Source organism: Anolis carolinensis, chromosome 2, assembly GCF_035594765.1.
Source record: "Anolis carolinensis isolate JA03-04 chromosome 2, rAnoCar3.1.pri, whole genome shotgun sequence".
Taxonomy (NCBI): Eukaryota; Metazoa; Chordata; class Lepidosauria; order Squamata; family Dactyloidae; genus Anolis; species Anolis carolinensis.
In genome coordinates, this window is record NC_085842.1 from 217,494,279 (window position 1) to 217,521,694 (window position 27,416).

Consider the following 27,416-nt stretch of genomic DNA (forward strand, 5'->3'; position numbering starts at 1 on the left):
TGCTCTCCTTGCCCTGTCCAGCCAAGCCAGGGCTGAGCACCTAAGGGCACTTTTCTAGGCAGGCCCTATCTCCCAGGACCTTTCCACACAGCCATCTAACCCAGAATATCAAGGCTGAAAATCGCACAATATCTGCTTTGAACTGGGTTATCTGAGTCAGTCCACACTGCCATAATAATAATAAGGCATCCTCATAATAGCCCTGTCTCCTTCCATCTACTGAGACATCCCATAAGGCTACCAGCAACTCTTACCCTGTTTCCCCAAAAATAAGACATCCCTTGAAAATAAGACCTAGTAGAGTTTTTGCTGAATTGCTAAGTATAAGGCCTACCCTGAAAGTAAGATTTAGCAAAGTTTTGGTTTGGATGCATGCCCGCTGACCAAAACACCAGAGCATACAGGATCAGTACCAGAACACCAGAGCATGCAGGATTGTTTTACATGGAAATAATGGTAGTAACAAGAAATTCTTGATAGAATTCAGAGTTTGTCTGGTTATGCTGGTTTGTGATGACAACTACTGTACAGTATATAATAAATGTTCATTTTTTCCCGACAGTAAATATTAATTTCTTCTTGATGGAAAAATAAGACATCCTCTGAAAATAAGATCTAGTACATCTTTGGGAGCAAAAATTAATATAAGACACTGTCTTATTTTCAAGGAAACAGGGCCACAGCCTACAAGGCTGGCACTGACTGCATTTATCTCCTCCCCCCCACCATTAACAAATAAACAAAACACTTTTCACACTGCCCAGTCCATAATAATCCCTGACACACTGCACTCCTTGCCCAATCCAGCCCAGCCAGAGCTGAGCTGCTCCTAATATAGTAATCATCATCATCATCATACAGTAGAGTTTCGCTTATCCAACCTTCGCTCATCCCACATTCTGTATTATCCAACGCAGTCTGCCTCCCACCCAGATCCACAGATGTTTCTCTAGTCAGGAAAGGATCACAAATTTTTAAAAATCTTCAAAGGACTGAACTTTTTTACGGATTTAACTTCCGACAATGTTGTTACTGCAAGTTTTATGCAATTCTATCTTTATGTGTCTCCTGCTAACCTAGCAGTTCAAAAACATGCAAATGTGAGTAGATCTATAGGTACTGCTCGGGCGGGAAGGTAACGGTGCTCCATGCAGTCATGCCGGCCACATGACCTTGGAGATGTCTATGGGCAACACCGGCTCTTCGGGTTAAAAATGGAGATGAGCACCAACCCCCAGAGTCGGTCATGACTGGACTTAACATTAGGGGAAACCTTTACCTTTACCTGTCTTTATTTGTAGTCAATTTTTTAGTAGTCAATGTTTTTGTAGTCAATGTTTTCAATAAATTGCAATGCTTTGGTGCTAAATTTGTAAATACAGTAATTACTACATAAAGTTACCGTGTACTGAACTGCTTTTTCTGTCAATTTGTTGCAAAACATGATGTTTTGGAGCTTAATTTGTAATATCATAACGTAATTTGATGTTCAAAAGGCTTTTCCTTTATCCCTCTTTATTATCCAACACTTTTTCTTATCCAATGTTCTGCTGGTCCGTTTATGTTGGATAAGCGAGACTCTGCTTTATTTCTAGATCGCCCTGTCCCCCTGAAGGGACTCAGGGCGGTTTACAGACACAAAACAAAAAGGCAAACATGCAGTGCCCCAAATGAGTATAAACACATCAAAACAGTACAAGGTAATGTACAGTAACAACAGTAAACTTACAACAAAAAAAATTAAGCATCGAGATGAAAATGTTCAAAAACAATCCAATAAGACATAGTAAACTAAAACATGATTAAAACATTACAACATATACAGTAGAGTCTCACTTATCCAACATTCGCTTATCCAACATTCTGCATTATCCAACTCATTTTTATAGTCAATGTTTTCAATACATCATGATATTTGGGTGCTAAATTTGTAAATATAGTAATTACTATGTAGCATTACTGCATATTGAATTACTTTTTCTGTCAAATTTGTTGTATAACATGATGTTTTGGTGCTTAATTTGTAAAATCATAACCTAATAGGGTTCTCCTTAACCTCTCCTTATTATCCAACCTATTCGCTTATCCAACGTTCTGCCGGCCCTTTTATGTTGGATAAGTGAGACTCTACTGTATACCCTAAAAGCAATTAAGATACAATTACATTAAAATACAAGTGGGTTAGCCAGCACTCAAATGTCTTAAATTGTCCTAGTCCTCCTCATTTCCATACGCTAAAGTGCATAACTCTCAACACCTAAGGGCCCTTTCAGACAGGCCCTATCTCCCAAGATTTGATCCCAGGGCTTTCCACACAGCCATATAACATAGAGCATCAAAGCAGAAAATCCAACAATATCTGCTTTGAACTGGGTGATCTGAATCCACACTGCCATAATAATAAAGGCGCTCCATGCAGTCATGCAGGCCACATGACCTTGGAGGTGTCTACGGACACAGCTGGTTCTTCGGCTTAGAAATGGAGATGAGCACCAACCCCCAGAGTCGGTCACGACTGGACTTAACGTCAGGGGAAACATTTACCTTTTTATATTCCATTCAAAGCAGATAATGTGGGATTTTATTCAGCTGTGTGGAAGGGCCCCCCAGACTTTCTGTTTTAAATTGGATTATATGAGTCTTCCCCTCCCCCTTTGATGGATTGTCACCTTGTCGTGGTGATTGGCTGTGCACTGACCTCCACCCATTAAAAAACTCACGCACAGATGTCTTCCAAGAACTTGGACCACGAGGGATCGCCTAAGTATATGAGTCTGCACTGACAGATAATCTGGGATAAACAAAAAATCTTGGATCAGGTCCTGGGATATAGACTTGTCTGGAAGGGCCTTCAGAAAACAACACCGTCCCCCACTCCCCAAATGCCCTCAAAGGGAGCACTGAGTGGCCAAAAGGGATTGGCCCCCGGCCCAACAAGCCCAGCACAATGGCTTGTCGGGGGCACAGGCCAAAGGGCACATCCCATAATGCTCTCCTTCTCTCTTGCCAAAGCCTGCCAGGGCTCTCTATGCTTCCTTTGCAGGATCCTACCATCTTTCTTAATCTCCAAGACAAGAGCTTAGAGGTCATAAGTAAGTCCTCCAAAGGCAGAGCGTGAACCTCCATGTTTTCCAGGCATAACGACAGAATGGGAGGAATTGGGCATCAACATCCTATTAAAGTAAACTATACTAGCATTGATTTCTAGGGTAACTGCCACATAAACATCCAATGAATATTCGGTCTGTTGTTTTTGTTTTGCTAAGTATTTGGTCCAGATTTAAAACAAAAGTTTTTCCATCATAAAATTAAACTGAGTTGTTCAAAATAAAACTGACTATGTATCACTTGCCTCACAAGTTAGACCTGTTTCTGGGTATATTTGGCTCCCCTCTCGGTTCTACTTTTTGAGATACAGAACATATGCCATCTACCAGTTGCTCGTCTATAGAAAATCATAACCATATCTACAAAACTAGAGCTGATGAGGTCTATCCAATGCAATTTTCTAAATGCTGAATAACCCCAGAAATAGGTCTAAAAACCGAGACACCAAAAGCATTCCCCCCCCCCCCCCCAATTGGACTGTGTTATAATATGTGTATGCAGCATATCCCATGATGCTAATATCCTTTTGCAAGCATCCTGTATTAGGACCACTTGTGATCAGACTTCTGTACTATTAAAATCACTAGTTATAAAACTACCAAACCGTAGTGATACATATCTATGACCTATCATTTCAAATGTTACGTCTGGCATAGAAATTTCCCAGTCCATGTTCTGAAACAGAGACACACCATTCCAGACCATGATGGGTTCTTATTAAAATACCAAACGTTTTGTGGTTTGCTTCCTCTAGGTTGATTTGCCTTATGTCAACCCCATGAATGAGAGACTTCCAAGTCACCCTATCAATTGTCTGCCACCTTTCTCAGGTCACTTGATGGTGTCTCTGTATCTGGAATACAGTCATCCTCTTTTCTTTCTGCCTTACCAAGCATTAATGTATTTTCAGTCACATCTTCTCATGATATGGTCAAAGAACAAGAATCTCTGTTTAGTCACCTTGGCTTCTAGGAGAGTTCAGGCCTGATTTGCTCTAAAACCCATTCATTTGTTCTTTTTAGTCCATGGTATCCTCAAAACTCTTCTGCAGCACCCCATTTCAAATGAGTTGATTTTCTTCCTACCAACTTTCTTCACAGGCATTTATAGAAGTGGGACTATAGCATGGGCTATTTCAATGATCAAATAATTCCAAGTCTTTTTTCTGCTAGTGTTATGTCGTTGGTATCTCTTACGGTGCATCTCCGCTGACACATGGAACCAAATCAGCTCCATGGCAGTTGCATGAGACAGGTTAACAGGGCCAAAATCAGTTAATGCAGCCTTGAACTGCAGTAACAAAACTCATGGGTTGCACTGAATTTTCCTAGAAAATCCAGAGTAGGCCGTGACTTTGGTGCCATGTAAGCAGCTATGCCACTTCCTATTTGGGAAATGGCAGCAACTGTTTATATTGCCATTCCACTCCCCTTCTACGTGGGGCTGCTCTTGAAGAGTGTCCGGAAACTTCAATTACTTCAGAGATCTGCAGCCAGGAAGCCTACTACCCCCCTGCCAAAGCACCTGCACTGGCTGCCAATTCCTTTCCAGGTCCGATTCAAGGTGCTGGTTTTGACCTTTAAAATCCTTGGATTGTTGATGTTTCTTCTTCCTATCTTCACACCTTCTTCCTCCAAATCTAATACTGATTTACATATGATACTGTTAGCATACCTTTATGGTTTGATAAAATGCAGCCTTGCCTGAGACCCTTGCTAATTGGAAATCATTATGTTTGTATTCTGTCCCAACAGTAGTCTCTTGTTCTGTGTACAAGTTATGCATCAGATTAATAAAATATTGTGGCACACCTATTTCTTTACTAGAATCCATAGCTTTTCATGATTTATACAAACAAATCTTTGCTATAGTCTCCAAAGCACAGGCGAATTTCCATTTAAAATTCTTTAGCACGTTCCATTACCCAGCATATATGTACAATATGATTTCTAGTGCCTCCTCCTTTCCTAAACTCAGGACTGACATCTAGCATTTCTCACTCCATATATGTTGTTGAAGGTTTTCATGGCCAGAATCACAAGGTTGTTGTGTGTGTTTTTGGGCTGTATGGCTATGTTCCAGAATGAACATGGCCATACAGCCCGGAAAACACACAACAACCCAACTAAAATATGGTCCACGGCCTCACTGTTACTACTACAGATAATAACACAGCCCAATCAAAAAAAAATTCTTGATGTCTTAATTTTTAGGTCTGTTCCTGAGGTTATTTGGGGTGCTGATTCAGAAAATTGCATTGGATAGACCACATCAGCTCTAGATTATTACATATGGTTTTCTGTGGGCGAGCAGATGGTGACTACTGGATGGCTTATGTTCTGTATCAGAAATTAGAGCTGATGTGGTCTATCCAATGCAATTTTATGAATCAGCACCCCAAATAACCAAACCAAATCTAAAGTTGACCAGAAACTGATTTGTAACCCTTTTGGTACTAATGTTGGAGAGAGGACCCTGGTCAAATTGGTCCCTGGTCAAAAAAAGGTTGGGAATCACTGGACTATGAATCAGAATGATGTGATCAATCATTTTCCAAGATGGGGGAACAACTGCCACAGAGCCAACAAGTCTCCTTTCATTAGTGTTTGGCTTGCCATTTCTGCTCCTCCTCCATACATCCAGTGTGCTCATTCCTGGAATTAATTTGGAGAAAGCCTGAGAAAAGCATCCTCTGCTTTCTGTGCCATGGTGGGGAAACTCTTTAAAAATATTCCAAAAGGCCAGAGGCAGTAGTGTGACAGAGAGTATAGAGTGGGTTGCTGCTTCCTTTAGGTTCTCAACTTATCAAAGGACTGTATAAAATTTTATCATTTTGGCCCCCAACTTCCCCTCAATTTATACGTGTGTCAAAGTATACACAAGTATATACAGTACTCAAAGGACATAGGAATTAATACAAGTACACATTATCATTTAAATAGCCACACACTATGTCAGTATAGGGGAAAGGGAAACGGTATTTCCATGTATTTTGGCAGGCCTATGTAACAAATGTAACTCTATAGATTAACAACTCTTATATCGTTATGGCCACAATGTTGAGATTTGTTAGGATTTCATTCCAATACAATTCAGACACAATCTGCATACTGATATTCCAGAGTATGACTGGAACATCAGTATGCAAAGGGATCTTGCAGCACGTGCAGTTGATAGCAGAAGCTTGCATACCTCGTATTAATTCTACTTCACCAGATGCAAGAAGTAAATGTTAGCTTACGAAAGCTTATGCTACCAACTTCTTTTTCTCAGTTGGTTTCAAAGGTGACATAAGATCCCTTTGCATAGTATTCCTAGTAGTTTGTAAGATCACAAAAAGATTCACTCTCATGGCTGAACAAGGTTGTACTGATTATTATAACAGCCTAACATTCATACATATGCACTTAAAATGTTTTTTAAAGATTTTTTCTCTTCTGATATTGTTTCAGTTTTGGATTTTATTTTTCAAGCTGTCCATTTAACTTTTATTTTATTTTAGATTGCATTTATATGCTTGAATTGTGTCAGATGGAGAGATTTTAGGATTTGTGTAAGTATCCTGCACCAGTTGATCTTGGTGAAATGACACCACTGAAGACTTGGTACCAGTGTAATGTCAAGATGGTACTGGTGTACCTCCACCACAAATACAACTCGCTGTGTAGAGTGGTAGCAAATGGGAGTAGGGGATCAAAGGCCTGTCAGGGTTCACAATGGGTGTTGGAGATGTCACAATGGGTTGCCCACAATGGACAAGAGCTTGGTTGGAGTTCTGTGATTGGCTGGGAGCAGCGAAGGTGATATGATAGCACACCGATTGTGTAGATTTCAACATACTGCCACAGCAGGTTTGCGAGGTTGTATGTAACTGCCTCTGGGGTTAGTCCACAGCATTTCTGTTCTGATCTGCCTGGACCTGGATTTACAAGCCAGCATAAACAATGGTAAAATCTAGCCCAATCTAACACATGTGACAATACTTCCCTCATTGGAAATTACATTTCCAATGCATTGCATTGAACGGAAATTTTTGGAGCCTATTTTTGGAACCTTTGCAAGTACTGTTTTGAACGATATATGGGAGTTGTATTCCAACTTAAGTTTTCCCAGTTTGACTTTGAATAGAAAAAAGAATCAGTTACCTTAGCTCTGTTTTGAGCACTTTTCTAATCACTTGTTTTTACCATATAGTTGTAATCCACTAAAGAAACATTCCTTTTTAATGGATTGCTCCCATTAACCTGGATCCCTCACTAGCCATGTTTCACAGGGTTTGCTCTCTCTTTCCCAAATCATATTACTATCACCATCACGATCATGCTATTAATAATCAGCAGATTATAACAATGATAATTATGATAATAATGACAACAGCAGTGATGGTAATAGATAAGCAGTACAATAGAAATTAATAAGGAAATCTTATCTATACATGTCTATTCAGAAGCAAGCTTGGTTGGGTGTAATGTAACTTTAAAATGATAGGAATCTAACATAACCAGTCATGATTTAATGTTTTCTTTCAGGAAGGGGCAAGAGCATAAAAATTGGGAGAAAAAAGAAAGACGATGGGGGGGGGGGGGGGGGGAGAGAAGCTCTGTAGAAGATAAACCATTTGCCAGGAGCTGGTGGGACAGGAGAAAGAGGGAACAAGAGTGTAGGTAGGAGTTGCAGGAAGAGGGGAGAAGTGGGTGGGAAAATGTTGATTTTAATTAGTTGTTGGGAGGGGGAGAGAAAAAAAAAGAAACAACATGAGGAGAAAGAAGGGAAGTGAGATCAGTAATTAAAAGAGAACTAAAACATTTGCCTAAAGAGAGCTAAAAAAGCGACAGCAATACCATGCTTTTTGCAAGGAGCGAAGATGCAGTCCAGCAGGTGAATACTTTGGATAGTCTACACAAACAGTTCCAAAGCAACCTGCAGCTGAAAGACTCAGTGTAAGAGAAAGTGGGGGGTGTATGCATAGATGCACACATATAAACACACAGTTTCAAGTCAGTGCTAACACACAGAGTGTGCATCTATAATAATAATATTTTATAATACTTTATTTGTATTCTGCCCTAATTTCCCGAGGGGACTCAGGGCTGATTACAGCATACACAAACACGAAGGCAAACATTCAGTGTCTAAAAACAATCATAACACAGATAAAGGTAAAGACTTTCCCTTCTGGCTCTGAGGGGTGGTGCTCATCTCCATTTCTAACCTGAAGAGCTGGCTTTGTCTGTAGACACCTCCTAGATCAGTGGTTCTCAACCTATGGGTCCCCAGGTGTTTGGCCTACAACTCCCAGAAATCCCAGCTAGTTTACCAGCCAAAACATCTGGGGACTCACAGGTTGAGAACCACTGTCCTGGGTCATGTGGCCGACATGACTGAATGGAGCGCTGTTACCTTCCCACTGAGGTGGTACCTATTGATATACTCACATGTTTTCGAACTGCTAAGTTGGCAGAAGCTGGGGCTAACAGCGGGAGATCACCCCGTCCTGCGGATTCAAACTGCCAACCTGCCAGTCAGCAAATTCTGCAGCTCAGCAGTTTAACCAGTTGCGCCACCACGGCCCTGTAGAACTAACACAACTTAACACCACTTTAACTACCATGATTCAATGCTATGGAATCATGGGAAATGGAGTTTGGTGAAGCACCAGCTCTCTTTGGCAGAGAAGGCTAAATCCCTTAAAAACTACAACTCCCATGATTCCATAGTAATGACAGCTAAAACAGGATTAAATTGCATTAATCTTGGACATACTTAAAATTTTATATAATGTGATTTTATTTTGTAATGGTATCTGTTTTATATGAATTGTTTTTTTTACATTGTTTTTAGGCATTGAATTGTTGCCTATTTATTGTAAGCCGCTTTGAGTCCCCTCGGAGAGAAAGGTGGGGTAAAAGTGATGCAAATAAATAAATAAATAAATAATTCTGAATGGAGATGCCCCCGGGATTTTCTTGCCTTAAGTCTAAGAACAAACAATAGGGGGCAGGCTCCTATCCTCAAGGAGCCTATCCAGACAATCCCAAAATGTGGGATCTGTCTCAGTTTTTACCTAAGGCGTCCAAACAACGGCTCTGGGAAAATGAGGGTTCCTGTATTAAATAAATACTTTATCAGATCCAGGCCCTCCTGAAAGGTCCGGGTCTAAAGAGGTATTGGGCCTATGGGGACTAACTTCTGGGGCTGCATTCTTTGACACCGGGGTTGAGTCCCCACATCCATTCTGCATATCTAGTCTCTTGGAAGCCACCCCCTCCCTCCAGCCCCTGATTTACCCCCTAAATTTACTTTAAAAGGTCCCTGGCAGCCATGAAGCCTCTCCTTGCATCCTCCTGGCATGAGAAAATGATAGGTGAGGAGACTGGGGAGGGGGGGATTTTCCTCCTCCATTATGACAAGTTTACTAAGATAGCCTTTAAAAAATTATAGCCCCAACCCATCCACCCCATCCACCATAAGACAGAAAGATGGAAGAAGTAATGGAAAAAAGAGAGGGTTTTGCTAGTGGACAATGAGAACATATGAGCTTGAAACTGCTGCTACCCCCAGTTATGTGAATAGGGTCAATAGCAGAAATGCACAACAAATTTAAAACTGCACATACCAAGTGTACTGGAAGCAAGGTAGTATTTAAGGGAATTACAGTAACCCCATTCAGTTTCATGGGTTTCTCACCCATGGTTTTGATTATTCATGATGTTGAAATGCATCCATACCACTCAAAGTTGGGGCTGCCATCTGAACGTTTACACAGTAGCCCCATCCTCAGAAAGTGAGCAGGGGGGAGTTGTTTGGGAGGTGGGCATGCTGCGTGTATATTTCACCTGGTTCTTCCTTTCCTTTGCCTGGGGTGAAACAAACACTTGGGGAATGCAGGAATAAGGAGTGTGCTTCCATGTGCCACTTCACTTACCACACGGATCCGGCTTCTCTTCCTCTTCCTGTGTTCCGCGAATGTTAGTTTCCCCCCAGGCAAAGAAAGGGTACCAGGGGGAACAGAAATACATGGTATGTATTTTGTCAGAAAAGCAAAATGCTTTCCCAAAACAAGTGTCCCATCTGAAATGATGAGCTAATAAATTGTAAACAATGCCTGAAAAGGCTTTTGCTGACTGATTATAAAACAGTTGCAACTCTGGTCTGATCAATAATGGAATTGAACATCATATTAAACATGGTAAGTTTTCATTTTCAGTGTCAGAATAGTTAATTTAAAACATTATGCCCCCTGGTTATCCCCATCTGACAAAATCCATCTTCTCTAGACATGTTCTAGTGCGATTCTATGATATTCTTGGGCCAGAGGCACTTCGTTTCAATAATGTATCCACGTGAACATATCCTCTGAGAATATGGGGGTGATGAGGGATATATTGGAGATTGTCAAGAAGAGCCGATATTCAAATTCTTTGACTAGCTAATAGTCCATTTTAGGTGAGGCACTGTTACAGGTGTCTCAGTGTGTTAAAGTGCTGAGCTGCTGAACTTGTAGACCAAAAGGTCCCAGGTTCAAACCCAGGGAGCGGAGTGAGCGCCCGCTGTTAGCTCCAGCTTCTGTCAACCTAGCAGCTCGAAAACATGCAAATGTGAGTAGATCAATAGGTACCGCTCCAGCGGGAAGGCAACGGCACTCCATGCAGTCATGCCGGCCACATGACCTTGGAGGTGTCTACGGACAACGCCGGCTCTTCGGCATGGAAATGGAGATAAGCACCAACCCCTAGAGTCGAACACGACTGGACTTAACGTCAGGGAAAACCTTTACCTTACTGTTACTACAAAACAATTTCTACTTGAAATATTAGATAATCATTCTTGTACTTGAGTTATATATTAGAGGGTATATATTCCTGTAGATATTTTATATGATGAAATAACAGGGAAGTACAGTCGTCCTTCCACTTTCATGGGGTTACAGGCCCAGCCTTCCCGCAAAAATGGAAAAAACTATGAATATCTCCAGTAGCAAGACAGGGCATTACCTGCTGTGTTTTCAGGGGGAAGATGAGGAGCTAACCCTGTGCACCATTTCACTAACTGTACAGATATCAGATCCCTTTACTCTTCTCACACGCTGCAAGCATCTGTTTTGCCCAGGCAAATGTAGATCTAGGGGACATAAACACGTGCAAACAGGAAGAGGCCATGCATCTGTAACTTACCTGGCGGGTCTAATTCTTCTTCTTCCTGTCTTCTGTGGACCTCTATCTTTCTTTGCCTGGGCAAAAAAAGACATTCATGGAACACAGGAAGAGGAGCCAGATCTGTGGAGAAAGTGAAGTGGCGCATGGGGTCGGCTACTCCTCTTGCTTTGTGCCGCAAGTGCCTGTTTTACATGGGCGAAGGAAGTTACTGGCCAGAACAGAAACATGGAGCACATTCAACTCCTGAACACCTCCTCCAGTCACCTCCTGAGGATGGGGTTTCAGGAGGCAGAAGCAGCTAGAACATAAATCAAATCCATGAGTATGAAACCCATGAAAGTGGAAGATGGCTGTAGAAAAACCTTTGACAACACATAAAACCTTCATTATTTATGTTAGTTTAAAGAACATATATATTTTCTTTTTGTACAGTGTGAACTCTCAAGGACACAGTAATCACAAGCAATATCTAATAGTAATGGTGACACTAGTGTTGATGCCACCCAAGTAACTCATGGTGTTATCCCACTCCCCCAACCCTGATGGACCACTTCCTGTGCCAGATTATACCATAATATTGTAACTAAATTACCAGAAAAATTGACAAAATCAGCAACTATAAAAAAACCCAGCAGTGAGAAAAATAGAGCATGCTTACAGTGTGTGCAGATGAAGCCATGTGTTCAAAGCACCATTATAATAGGATAATAATGACAGCTCTGCCAGAGCGTGTGTTCACCAGAAAGTTTAAAAAAAATACACTGAGTTTTAGCCTTGCAGATAGATTGATACATGTAAGATAGGCTTAAGAAAAATCTTTTTGCAGTTGTACATATTTTATATCTAAAATAATATATTTTTGTTGAAATACTGCACAAAAACATATACACACTCAGTTTGATGCCACCCTGTCTGGTGGTGTCACCTGGTGTAGTTTACACCCCTGAGCCCACCTGACGATGCAAAATGTTAAAGTGACTGCAAGGTCCATCTAATCCAGCCTCTACTTGTCTTTTTTTTCATATCAAGAGCAGCTTGAGAAACTGCATGTCACTTCTGGTGTGAAATAATTGGCCGTCTGCAAGGATGTTGCCCAGGGGACATCTGGATGTTTGATGTTTTACCATCTTTGTGGGAGGCTTCTCTCATGTCCCCACATGGAGCTGGGGCTGACAAAGGGAGCTCATCCGCGTTCTCCTTGGATTCAACCTGGCAACCTTCAGGTCAGCAACCCAACCTTCAAGTCAGCAGTCCTGCCGGTACAAGGATTTAACCCACTGCGCCACTGGGGGCCCCTTTGTACTTGTCATAACTACGTCTCCTACATCAAATACAATAGCAATACCTATGCATTTAGCCAGAAGCTGGGCATTTCCTGGGGACACAATATATATTTCTTTCTAGGTGATACAGCATAATAAACAAGTCAATGTTGCTCTGTAATTCCCAGTGAAAAAGTAACACTACAGGATAACATTGCCAAAAATGTATTCCCTTTTCAGCATTTTCTTGGTAGAAAATGTGGTCAACAGTTCACTGCTGCTAGCGTGCATTTTGGGATACTATTATATTCACTTTTCAAGGTAGATCGAGTAGAGGAATCACATAAGCCCTTTCTAAGGTAAAGGTAAAGGTTTTCCCCTGACGTTAAGTCCAGTTGTGACCGATTCTGGGGGTGGTGCACATCTCCATTTCTAAGCCGAAGAGCCTGCGTTGTCCGCAGACACCTCCAAGGTGATGTGGCCGGCTTGATTGCCATATAAAATGCAGGTTATTTGCTTTGAATTGGATTATATGGCAGTGTAGACTCATACAATCATATAACCGCAAGAGGATCCAACCAGTCCATACTCCAGGAAATAATGCCTGGCTGCTCACTGGAGGGAAGGAAGGATATTAGAAGCAAAGATGAAGCACTTTGGCCACATAATGAGAAGACAGGAAAGTTGGAGAAGAGAATGATGCTGGGGAAAAAGGAAGGAAAAAGGAAGAGGGGCCGACCAAGCGCAAGATGGATGGATGGTATCCTTTAAGGGACTGGCTTGACCTTGAAGGAGCTGGGGGTGGCCATGGCTGACAGGGAGCCCTGGCCAGAAGCAAAATAAACAACAGACTCATATAATCCAGTTCAAAGCAGGTAATGCAGATTACCTGCTCTAATAATCTGGATCATATGGCAGTGTAGAAGAGGCCATAGTCTCCAAATATTGAACTGCAAGTCCTACTAACTCTTGCCAGCACAGCCAAAGGTAAGAAATGCTATGAATTGTTTCTGCACTTAGAACTCAGGCTCCTTCTATACTGCCAAGTAAAATCCAGGTTATCAGCTTTGAACTGGATTATATGGCAGTGTAGTGTCATAATCCAATTCAAAGCAGATAATATGGATTATGTGGTTTAATAATCTGGATCCTATGGCAGTTTAGAAGAGGCCATAGTCTCCAAATGTTGAACTGCAATTAGGCCCCTTCCACACAGCTGAGTAAAATCTCACATTTTCTACTTTGAACTGGAATATATGGCAGTGTAGACTCAGATAACTCAGTTCAAATAAGACATTTTGGGATTTTCTGCCTTAATATTCTGGGATATGGGGCCTGTCTGGAAGGGCGCTCAGTTTGCAGCAACTAAAGCTAAGGACAAAGGAGGAGAAAGCAACTGGGGTACCGTATTTTAAGAATCAGTACAAAAAGTGGAATGACAAGAGGATCAGGTTGGGGTATGAATTCATCCAAGGGCATGCACACGTGCAAAAGATGCATACATACAACTCTACAAGCTGGGCAGTCTGGGCAAGGTCCTGCAATAAAAGGAGCAAGTGGAGAGAGATGTCTAGAAGCCTCTTGTCCTGTGTCCTTCAATCCTCTTTCTCCTTCCCTGCATCTTGAGCAAAAGAGGCACAGGCTGTGAAGGTCCCTGAACAAACCTCCTGGGCAGCCCCACCCTGCAAAACTGGGCACATCCCATAATATCCCCAACAGGAGACATTGCCTAGCAACCACCCCCACCCCCACTCTGCAGAGCCACCATCCCATAATAGCATGCCTGCTTTACAGGTTCTGACAGTTGAAACAGAGGAGATTAAGTGTATGTTGGGGGGGTGGGATTGGGCTGGGCTGGTGGCAAAAGCAGGCGGGTGGTGATCAAGGGGAGGGGGCACCCTGGTCATGGCTGAGAAAGAGAGAAAGAAACTGGGAGCCAGAAGGTCAGCCGTTTGGACACAGTCCCAAGCAACGCAGCCAGACACGCTGTCTGCGCTGACATCCCATAATATTCATCATCCCCTCCCCTCCATCTTGGCCACAACATCCCATAATGTTCTCTGAAGTCACGTGCTCCCTCCGAACTGCTGAGATATCCCCTACTACTCCCCAGTGCACACTCCAGCTTACAACACCCCACCCCCTCGGCTTGCCCTGCCATCCCATAATAGTTCTGGCCTCTCGTGGGGCACCATCCCATAATATTTCCACCAGCTGCAGCAGCAGCAACAGCAGCAGCTACGACATCCCTCCACACTCTTGCCACTCAGCCCCTCCTCACATCTCTGGCCGCATAGCCCACCACTCATTGCTCCATCCATCCCATAATATTCATTTCCTTTCATCCGACATGTCAAGCCTCGCCATCCCATAATACTCCCAGAGGCCTGGTTCTACGGGCCAAGCCCCGGCAAGCAAAGCCAGCTTAGCAGGGAATGTGTTTGCTATGGCTGGGCCTAGGCTTCTGCTTCCACTGAGCATGAAACTGGACGCCAGCTGGGTATCTTTAACTTTTCTGACTTTCCAAGTCTCTTCCTCCAATTTCCTTTGAAATACTTTCATGGTCCCTCTTTTTACCATCCGAAATCTGCTTCTCTTTCCTCTTGTTGGCAGCTACATTTTTCAATAATAATAATAATAAAAATAATAATAATATTTTTGACTGAAGTCAAAAATCAGAAACTCCTCAAAGCACAGCAGACAAAAAACCAGTACAAGAAAACCGCACTACAAACTAGAGCTGACAGCTGGCACAACAAAACATTGCATGGAAAGTTCCTTGATAAAAATTGAAGGAAAAGCTGATGAGAAGACCTGGCTATGGCTCATGAATGGGACCCTGAAGAAGGAGACAGAAGGCCTGTCCTTGCAGCCCAGGAGCAAGCCATCAGAACAAATGCAATTAAGGCCAAGATCGAAAAATCAGCTGATGACCCAAAATGCAGACTCTGCAAGGAAACCGATGAAACTGTTGACCATATCCTCAGCTGCTGTAAGAAAATCGCACAGACAGACTACAAACAAAGAGACAACTATGTGGCCCAAATGATTCATTGGAACTTATGCCTCAAGTACCACCTCCCAGCAGAAAAGAACTGGTAGGATTACAAACCTGCAAAAGTATTGGAAAATGAGCACGCAAAGATACTGTGGGACTTCCGAATCCAGACTGACAAAGTTCTGGAACACAACACACCAGACATCACAGTTGTGGAAAAGAAAAAGGTTTGGATCATTGATGTCGCCATCCCAGGTGACAGTCGCATTGACGAAAAACAACAGGAAAAACTCAGCCGCTATCAGGACCTCAAGATTGAATTGCAAAAACTCTGGAAGAAACCAGTGCAGGTGGTCCCGGTGGTGATCGGCACATTGGGTGCCGTGCCAAAAGATCTCAGCCGGCATTTGGAAACAACAGACATTGACAAAATTACAATCTGCCAACTGCAAAAGGCCACCCTACTGGGATCTGCACGCATCATCCGAAAATACATCACACAGTCCTAGACACTTGGGAAGTGTTTGACTTGTGATTTTGTTGATCTTGTTTGCTGCGTCATATAATAATAATAATAATAATAATAATAATAATAATAATAATAATAATAATAATACCTTTATTTATATACCGCTTCTGCTTCTCGAGAGAAAGACTTAGGGTGGTTTCCAGCATATGCAAACAGTCAGTTGTCAAAACAACATACAACGGCACGAACAAACAAACATAATAAAAACGATATTGTAAAACAGCAGTAAAACAGTTCAATTAAAATGAACACAGTTACAGTGTGAATACAGAATACAGAATGTAAAACCCTTCAGGTGAAGATAAAGCTGCATTGTTGAAGGTTTTCATGGCCAGAATCACTGGCTTGCTGTGAGTTTTCGGGGCTGTATGGCCATGTTCTAGAAGGCCTCTAACAACTACTTATGTCAGACTATACAGAGAATCCATTGAAATCCACAAGCGTGTGGACAATTTCAACAGAAAGGAGGAAACCATGAAAATGAACAAAATCTGATTACCAGTATTTAAAAAACCCTCTAAAATCAAGACAGTAAATAAAGAACAACACTCTGAAAACAAGGGAATTCCATACAGGAAACAATCAGGGCCAGCGAACACCTCCCAACAAAGGATTCCCCCAGGCAGGAATCAGTCAGGCCTTGAAGCTGCAAGGCTTTTCAGAGCTAACCAAGGGGATGAATTGCAACATTCACACAAGAGTTCTTTCTCCCACCCTGGACCTTCCACAGATATATAATTTTTCCTTGCCTAGTTTCCAACAGACCTCACAACCTTTGAGGATGCCTGCCATAGATGTGGGTGAAACGTTAGGAGAGAATGCTTCTGGAACATGGCCATACTGCCTGGAAAACTGACAGCAACCCAAAGATAAAGCTGCCAGTCAAAATATTTTGTGCAGCTCTTCTAGCATTTATTCTTTACTGCGGAGCTGAGAAGACAAAGAAAACCTGAGGGTTACAACTCTGAAGACAACTCCGAACTCTCACATAATTCCATAAAGGAAGCCTTGTATTAAGACTTGCCTGGGAAAAAAAATCTAGAGTTCTATTTTTTAGTGATTTTTAGGGCAGATCAGAATGACAAGGAACACAAAATACATATGCTGTACTACAAACATGGACTTTAAAAATCATTACTACTGTTGCAATAATAATGACAACAGCTATTATTGTAACTGGTGATGTTAAACACAGACCCTCCCACAGGTCAAAATATATTAAATTGTATTGTTGGAGACAGGCTGCAGCTAGCGAGCACCTTTTATGTGGCCATTTTCCCTTTTGCGAACATTTGAAGGTCTGGAAGAGCTCGGCAGCAGCTAACAGTGTCCAGGATACTTTTGTTGAGACAGTCTTTCCTTTTTAGTTATATTGTTCCCTAGGTAAAGTAAAGATAAAGGTTTCCCCTGACATTAAGTCTAGTCGTGTCCAACTCTGGGGGTTGGTGCTCATTTCCATTTCTAGGCTGAAGAGCCAGCGTTGTCCGTAGACGCCTCCAAGGTCATGTGGTCGGCATGACTGCATGGAGCCGTTACCTACTGTTGGAGCAGTACCTATTGATTTAATCACATTTGCATGTTTTCGAACTGCTAGATTGGCAGAAGCTAGGGCTAACAGCAGGAGCTCACCCGAGGAGAGGTGGGCCATTGTTTCCTAACCCTTCAATAAATGTGCATCTTGGTGCGTTATCCTCTACTTTTGACTGCTTTGTCTTTCTCACTGCCTTCCATTTTCACCCTCTGCAGCCGGCCCAGTGGTTGCTTGGGGCATATGGCCCCACGGCCCTCCGCAGAAGCCGAAGCCGAGGTGCTAGGCACCGAGGATGGGCGAAGCCCTGCGCACATGCACAGGACCATCGCCCAAAATGGCCGATGGTCCTGTGTGCACGCACAGGGCTTCACCCATCCTTGGCGCCCAGCACCTTGGCAGCTTTGGCTTCTGCGGAGGGGGCCACGGTGGGAGAGGGGTGGCTGCTGGCTTGGCGGAGAGCCGTCTCCCATACTGGGCAACCCGCCGAGGACGATTGAAGGTAATTTTCAAGAGGGTCATCCTCGGCGGGTTGCCCAGCATGGGAGATGGTTCTCTGCCGTGCGCATGCGGGGGCACCTCGACTGCACCCCTGGGTGGTTTGCGCTACAGGCGACCGCCTAATTCACCTCACTGGTGAGACGCCTCTGGATGCAGGGCAGTGTAGAAGGGACTTAGGGGCTCACCTGATCTGATTTTAGACCTTTATACAGGAAACTCAACTAAATATATATTATATATAATTAGATATGCAAGGGACAGAGTCCCAAAGAAAACAAATGTAGCTGCCATTCAGTTCAAATGGTTCAGCCCAGTGTAAATGTAACCTGGAGCAGCCCCAGACCCAGCATGTTCATGCTGAATCTGGGACTGTTGTTTACATGGCCAAGAAGCACAGCTGCTTTGTTGGGTCTGCATGCATTTTATCTCCTGAAAATAGCCCCGCCACACTGATGTTGTGGATTCTGACTGTGTCATTGCTTGTCTGGCCACTCATTTCATGATGAAAGCAGGACAGCAGGAGGCTATAAATGTGAGTCTTTTCATTTGTTTTCGGCTTCTATTTAACCATTTAATCATGTTTTCCTGTCTCAAGGAAACCCAATCTGAATTACAAATAGGGAAAGAAAGTAACATAAAACATGCTGATTATTATAAAAGCAATTACCCAGAAATGCTTTAATGGCCACAGATAGGATGCCCTGAGACAGAAAATCCAAATTCTGCTCACACACCTAGATCTTAGCACAGTGCAGGGAGTTCTCGCTGCCCTCCTACATCTGCTGCCCGCAAGGGCAGGGCAGGACATGGTCCCATTGCTAGTGTCGAAGAAAAATTAAGGAGACAGTCCTGGTCACCTTTGTATATGCAACCAAGACATGGGGCGAGGCGAGTCGATCTTGTGTTATGATACAAGCAATAAAACATCTAGTGGTGACACCATTTAGGAGTCCTTCCAAGTCTGAAAATGACATAGAAACAAATCTGACAACAAGATAATGGCTGATGCCTGCTTTTTCAGTTATGCTGAATGATTTCTTGCACTTTCTGGAGTATAAGGACCTCATTACATTAGAAAATTTTAGTGATCTAAGATGCTTGCGAGGAGCCTCTGGTGGCTCAGTGTGTTAAAGCGCTGAGCTGCTGAACTTGCAGACCGAAAGGTCCCAGGTTCAAATCCGGGGAGCGGAGTGAGCGCCCGCTGTTAGCTCCAGTTTCTGCCAACCTAGCAGTTCGAAAACATGAAAATGTGAGTAGATCAATAGGTACCGCTCCGGTGGGAAGGTAATGGCGCTCCATGCAGTCATGCCGGCCACATGACCTTGGAGGTGTCTACAGACAACTCCGGCTCTTTGGCTTAGAAATGGAGATGAGCACCAACCCCCAGAGTCGGACATGACTGGACTTAACGTCAGGGGAAACCTTTACCTTTACTTTACCTAAGATGCTTGCGGGACACAGGGTGGACGGAGCTTGCTGGACAACGTAAGGCTCCATATTTCCAGTTCCCTGCAAGCATCATAGGACACTGCCCAGAGAACAGAAGAGGCTTCCTGTGTTCTCATAGGAAAGAATGGGGTGAACATGGGGGGAATCTGGGTGGCGATGCTTCTCCCTGTGGGATGGATAAAGGGACGATGAGGAGTGCAAGCGACGGTTTCTGAGACTGACTGTCGGATGTGCCACGCTGCTTGGCATATTCCCCCACTATCGCCCACAAATTAAGCCACAATGTATTGAGGTCCTTGATAGTGGCCAAACAGGTCCTGAGTGTGCGAGGTCCTCTTCTAACTATTCCTGGTGCCTGAATGAATGCCACAGAAAAACCAATATTTGCAGATTGAATGGAAGAGAACACAAATTGAGTTCAACATTTCGATGTGGCTAATTGGAACATTCACTTCTGCCCTGCCCTGATAAGATGTTGGCTGTTGTTGGATTCACATGTCTTGAGGAGCACTGTCTGAGAGGGGATGTGTGTGCACTCATTCTTGGATATGCTTGCTTTCCATCTTCTCAATCTATATACATTTTGTTGAAAAATGCACCACAAATCTTCTCAATATTTTTTTTTATTTGGGGCAAAAATTTTAAAAAGGGGGAAGGGTAGAGTGGTGATCTATGTGACTTTCCAGCCACATAACAGGAGGAAAGAAGAGCTCTTTTAGGACCCGCTTGAAGCATCTGATGTATCAAGGTTTGCTCTATATTAGAAGGAGGACATTATGTCTTCTTCTATTTACTACTGTTACTAATTAACTCCCTCTCAGAAAGTTGACAATAGTACAAAGAGAGCAATACAGGCAGTCACCAAGTTTTGAACAAGATAGGTTCTGTAGGTTTGTTCTTAAGTTGAATTTGTATGAAAGTCTGAACAGATACATTTTTAAAGTGTAACTCCAGCCATATATATGTGTGTGTTCCCTCACTTAGGTTAGGTTCCAGTGAAAATCCGCGAAGTAGGAACACTATATTTATTTTAATATTTATACATTATTTTAGTAGTTATACACTATTTTAAGTCTTTATCAACCAATAGTGTGTTGATAAATCGCCTCCTTCTCCTCCCGTTGCCATTTGAGCTCCTTTTCTCTCCCTTTGGCTTCTCCTTCCTCCCATCCTTAGGCTGTAAATTGTAATTTTTTATGGTTTATAAGTCTTTTAAAATTTATTGAAAAACCACGAAACAGCGAATCCGCGAAAAGTGAACCGCAAAGTAGTGAGGGAACACTGTATATACTTATATAAGCTTTGGATAGCACAGGGAAGGGTTAACCCCCTGTGGAGTTTTTTTTTTGTTTGTTTGTTTGTTTTTTTTTTGCTGTCTGTTCCCCTGTTCAGAAGATTTCACCTTACTTTCTGTCATCGTGATAAGATTTTGAAAAATTTGACTTGTTGTGGAAACAATGATCGGTGTTAAAGTTTCAGTTGAGACACCTATTCCCAATGATAACTTGTTCAGGAGTGAATTTCTCTGTCAAGGGGTAGATTTCACTCACTTCCTGTTGTCCACTGTATTCTTAACTAGGAGATATTTGCAAGTCAGATATTTGTAATTTGGGGACTGCCTGTTTATGAAATGGGTTGCTGTGAGTTTTCCGGACTGTATGGCCATGTTCCAGAAGCACTCTTGTCTGCCTTAGGCAAGTGTGAATGTTGCAACTGACCACCTTGATTAGCATTGAATGACCTTTCAGTTTCAAAGCCTGGCTGCTTCCTGCCTGGGGCAATTATTTGTTGGGAGGTGTTAGCTGGCCCTGATTGTCTCCTGCCTAGAATTCCCCTGTTTTCTGAGTGTTGTGATGTCTGTTGGAAACTAGGCCAGTGGGGTTTATATATCTGTGGAATGTCCAGGGTGGGAGAAAGAACTCTTGTCTGCTTGATGCAGAAGTGAATGTTCCAATTAGCCACATCGATTAGTATTGAATGGCCTTGCAGCTTCAAAGCCTGGCTGCTTCTTGCCTGGAGGAATTATTTGTTGGGAGGTGTTAGCTGGCCCTGGCTGTTACTGTCTGGAATTCCCCTGTTTTCAGAGTATTGCTCTGCAATGCCTTTCATGTTCCTTGATTCTTGTTTGGGCGTTGCATTTGGTGGTTCCTATATAGACTTGTCTTCAGCTGGATGTTTATGAAATGTTTGGTGTTTGTTAATTTTATAATTACAAAATTACAGTTTTATAAAACCACATGGACAATACCTAAAGGAAATATATGACCCCATTTTTTGTGAGGCTGAGCTTGGATTGTAACAAGATACCTGTGATAAAGGGGTCATAGTCAGATGCCTGATGCAAAGGCTCAAGTACCATATCTGAGATTTTCCGCAGATGGAGACAGCAGGTGGCAGCAGAGGCTCAGGCCAGGAAGGCTGCATTGACTGGAGGCAGGAGGATGGATGGCCCAAAAACACACCTTATTTTCCAAAGGCAGGTTGCAGCTCCCAGGGTATAGTAGGAAGAAACTTAAGTTTTGTGGCAGAAACATGAGGATCTAATGATCGTCACTGAAATTCTCTTTGTAGAAATATACACAGGCAAATATCACAGATCTGAGTTTTATGTTTTGCACATCTCAGAGATAATTTTTTTAAAGTAAACTTCCGTCAAATGTTCCCCGCCCATCTTGAGGTCTCAAACCTTTTCCTGTCATGTCAATCTAAACTGGTTTCAAACTAACCTACCGTATATATTCGAAGATAAGCTGAGTTTTTCTGCCCTTTTTATGAGCTGAAAAAGCCTCCCCCAGCTTATAATCGGGTCAAGGTCAAGTCAGCAGTGGAGCCTGGAGGCCGTTGCTTGCAATATATGACAAATTTACCTCTCATCTTACCCTCCTTTATCAGTGTTTACTTTTCCAAAGCCTCCCTTGCTCTTAACCAAGGGAATGTTTTGAAAAGGGAAAGAAGCCTTTGCAAGTCAGGAAGAAGAATATATATATATATATATATATATATATACCCATTAATCATAGAATCATAGAGTTGGAAGAGACCTCACGGGCCATCCAGTCCAACCCTCTGCAAGAAGCAGGAAAATCTCATTCAAAGCACCCCCGACAGAAAAGCATTTTCCATCTGAAATATTGGTTAATCTCTGCTACAGATATATAGTAGAGTCTCACTTATCCAACACTCGCTTATCCAATGTTCTGGATTATCCAACGCATTTTGTAGTCAATGTTTTCAATATATTGTGATATTTTGGTGCTAAATTCGTAAATACAGTAATTACAACATAACATTGCTGCGTATTGAACTACTTTTTCTGTCAAATTTGTTGTATAACGTGATGTTTTAGTGCTTAATTTGTAAAATAATAACCTAATTTGATATTCAATAGGCTTTTCCTTAATCTCTCCTTATTATCCAACATATTCACTTATCCAATGTTCTGCCGGCCCGTTTACGTTGGATAAGCGATACTCTACTGTATAAGCATTTCCCCCTGCAAGCCTTTGCAATCCCTATGTACCTTTATTTCTATCTATCTATCTGCATTAGTTTTATATATGAATTTCCCCTCATATGTTTGCAAGTCTTTGCAAATCCTATATAGATAGATAGATAGATAGATATTTCCATGTACCTGTATATCTGTATCTATGTGTATACATTATTTTATATATGAAGTTTCACCTCACATGTTTGCAAGTCTTTGCACATCCTATACAGATATAATTATCTATATATAGAGAGATGTCTAGCTAGAAAGATATGAATATACATATATAGGGCTTGCAAATATTGCAGGAGGAAAATGCACATATATAGAGAGAGGATTTGCAAATGTTTCAGGGGGGGGGAATGCATATGTGAAATTAGTATATATAATGATAGATCTATATCTAGCTCTGCATTGTTTATGTAGGCATTGAATGTTTGCCTGTTACTATGTTGGAAGTTGGCCTGAGTCCCCACGGGGAGATAGATAGGGCGAGGTACATATGAAGTTTTATTATTATTATTTGAAACAAAACAAGATGAGTCCACAGCAGACACTCTGCTGGCTGTTATTATTATTATTAAGTTATTGTTAATACCATATTGTTTTTTGACCCTACTTTTTCACTTATAGAGCTCGTTTACTGTTTTTCTTTGAAATACGGTAAATATTCAAAAACCTTTTACCTATTGATGCCTCAATATAATTTCATTGGGATCTATTTTCATTTTGAAATTTACCACTAGCTGCTGCATTTTCCACCCTTGGCTTATACTCGAGTCAGCAAGTTTCCCCAATTTTTTGTGGTAAAATTATGTGCCTCGGCTTATATTAGGGTCGGCTTATACTCGAGTATATATGGTAAGTGGTTAGTGTAGATGTGCCCTTAGTTTAATCCAGGAAGGGGGCTGATGCTCCATTACCAGATGCAACAAATATATGAACCAGCAGCTAATGGACCTCTGAGATTTTGGAAGTTTCTGTGTTTGCAATGGAAGAGTTCCCAGTTCTGTAACTACAGCAATCTAGATCATAGCTTAAACTGTGGTCACATTCCCTAACTGAATTTGGAGCTTGTGAACAATGTGTGTAGCTTGCCACCTAATGGCTGTTTTAGACATCTACGTGAATCTGTTAGCAACTACATGGAGGATGTACACTTGGGGCTGCAAGCCAAGCATGCCAGCATGGCCTGAAAAAGGTGGAAGATGCTCTATCTCTTCTGGTTTCAAATGTCAAGATTTCATTCTCTCTGTAAAACTAAGCAAGCACATCCATCTCATTAGTATGCAAATTTGCTGTAATCTTTAATAAAAGGTAAAATTATCGGTATACAAAAGTAATTAAAATTAATTTCTTTATGATTTATTATTAGCAATTTTTTTATTTGTGTACCTATCAAATTTTATATAGCTGTCAAATAAAAAAATTACTAATAATAAATCATAAAGAAATTCATTTTTTATTTGTATTTTATATACTTATAGGAGCCCCCGATTGCTCAGCAGGTTAAACCACTGAGCTGCTGAATTTGCTGGCCGAAAGGTCAGCAGTTCAAATCCGGGTAGCGGATTGATCTCCCAGTGTTAGCCCCAACTTAGCAGTTCAAAAACATGCAAATGTGAGATCAATAGGTACTGCTCCGCCGGGAAGGTAACGGTGCTCAGTGCAGTCATGCGGGCCATATGACCTTGGAGGGGTCTACGGACAACACCGGCTCTTTGGCTTAGAAATGGAGATGAGCACCAATCCCCAGAGTTGGACACAACTAGACTTAATGTCAAGGGAAAACCTTTACCTTTACCTATTTTATATGCCTATATACCCAGGGTCACGTAAAAGATTCTCAGCCAAAAGGTCACAAGTTAAAAATGTTTCAGAAGCTCTGATTTAGATAATGTCAAAAACTGTAAGATTCTCTAAAATATAGGTCACTACTAAAATGCTGTCACAATAATGTGATGTAATCTTTTCTATTCAGAATGGAATATCTGATCAGGTTTGTGAGTTTTTTCAATGAAAAACTCAGTTTCAGTTTGTTCAAGAGATTACTGCCAGCAGCATGTGAAGCAGATTGACTATTCTTGATTAAATGATAGAGGACAGTTAATCTGTGTGCAGGGTGGAAGGCATTAATGAAACCCACAAGTCCCACCCTCTGTGTTTCCCTAGATTTAGTCAAATAACACACACTTCTATAGCCTTAAAATGTGCCTTCAAGTTGACTCCAATTTGTGGTACCCCTATTTTAAAGTTAATTTGGCAAAATGTATTTTCTAGGGGGTTTTCATTGCTGGTTAGTAGCCAGTTGCAATAGGTCACTACTGATCAAGAGGTTACGGGATCAAAGCTCGGGTTGGATAGAGCTCCTGACTGTTAATAGCCTAGCTCGCTGTTGACCTAAACAGCTCGAAAAACAGCTGCATCTGTTGAGTAGAAAATTTTAGGTACTGCTTTATGTAACTAATGTAACTAATTTACGATACCATAAAACTGCCAGCAGTGTGCAGAAAGGAATGAGGAAGTACTCCATCATGGACTTGATGTCAGTGGATGATGAAGCGGTAGCGCCCCCTGTGGCTGGAATCGAGCATACCCTCATGAAGCCAGAAACTGGAAAATGTTAAATTGCCTCTGTTTCTGTCTATATGTCATATGTCTAATGGCACTGAATGTTTGCCATGTATATGTGCATTGTAATCCACACTGAGTCCCCTTCGAGGTGAGAAGGGCAGAATATAAATACTGTAAATAAATAAATAAATTCTCCTTACATTGTGAGAGAGCACAACTTACCCAAGTTCGTTCCATGGGGTTCCATGGCCAAGTGGGGATTTGAATGGTGGTTTCATTGTATGATGCAAGCAAATTAGCATTGCAGGTGAACTGTCACCTGAGATGAATGATCCCTATCACACAACAATGTGCAAATCTCACTGCTGGTCTGACTCCTCCCTGTGATTATCCTATTAACGGGTAAAACCAATCAATATTTCCAAAACCCGAAACAGTCCTATAATTTACCTTGGTGACATGGGTCGCTTTTTCTTCTGCCTTTATGCTAGCAAAGTGACATCAGAATTTTCCTCATCTCCCCATCTATTCCAAAGCTCTGTTTTTTTTCTTTTATTTTGTATTTTAGAGTTACCGTATATTTCCTTTCCCTTCCCCAAAGCTCGGATTATGACATTTATTTAATTTTTTTAAAAAAAATACAGACCAGTAATAACGCAGGAAGGCGGGGTAACAAGGATATGTAGAAGTATGATTTCAGGAACATGAATTGTTGAATTGGTGTGATTTCGTGAAAAGTGCAATACTGAAGGTGTTCAATCTGGTACGTATCTACTATCAGTGATAGCATGACTGCAGTGGAATAGCGGTTTGGTGTGATAAAGCCCTTAGACTTCCATGTTATGCTATCTCTTCATCATAGCCCCTCTCTCCTATAACTTGAGTACTACTGCAACATCATTTTCATTGTGTTGGAGGTACAACCTAAATTCCAACCAGGCAAAAGCGTTGATGGGAGAGCTCATTATTTTGTTAGGTAGCAAAAATCACATATCATTATAAATATAGGAATTTTTTCATGTCAGGAGCAACTTGAAAAACTGCAAGTTGCTTCTGGTGTGAGAGAACTGGCTGTCTGCAAGGCCGTTGCCCATGGTACGTCTGGATGTTTTACCATCCTATGGGAAGCTTTTCTCATGTCCCCGCATGGGAAGCTGGAGCTGACAGATGGGAACTCATCCCACTCCCCAGACTCGAACCACTGACCATTTGGTCAGCAGTCCTGCCAGCACAAGAGTTTAAGTCATTTCGCTACTGGGGGCTCCATAAATATAGGATAAAAATATAGAACTGTGATATTAGGACACAGATGGCTAAAAGGCTGGATCTACTGGCAGAACTTGCTCTGTCATGGATCAGTGAGGATTTCTGGCTCAATTATTTAACCAGAGGCATGACAAAAATAACATCGTTCATTTAGATTTTTATTTAAACTACTAACATTAGAGGAGCCCCCGATGGCGCAGCATGTTAAAGTACTGAGCTGCTGAAAGGTCACAGGTTGGAATCCGGGTAGTGGAGTGAGTACCTGATGTTAGCCCCAGCTTCTGCCAACCTAGCAGTTCGAAAACATGCAAATGTGAGTAGATCAATAGGTACTGCTCCAGCGGGAAGGTAACGGCGCTCCATGTAGTCATGCTGACCACATGACCTTGGAGGTGTCTATGGACAATGCCGGCTCTTTGGCGTAGAAATGGAGATGAGCACCAACCCCCAGAGTCAGACACGAGTGGACTTAATGTCAGGAGAAAACTTTTATCTTACCTTTACTTTTACTAGTATTAGGAGAGCTTGAAATACTGAAACATAAGCAGGTAAAAA

General features: G+C 41.9%; 1 protein-coding gene across 1 annotated transcript in view; it reads right to left on the reverse strand.

Moving 5' to 3' along the window:
- Nucleotides 1-14,155, reverse strand: part of chd4 (chromodomain helicase DNA binding protein 4) — a 47,763-nt gene extending 33,608 nt beyond the window's left edge. Inside the window, exon 1 of the mRNA XM_016996903.2 lies at nt 14,033-14,155. The gene's annotated coding sequence lies outside the window, so the exon portion shown is untranslated. The remainder of the gene's footprint in view (nt 1-14,032) is intronic.
- Nucleotides 14,156-27,416: the final 13,261 nt, after the last annotated feature.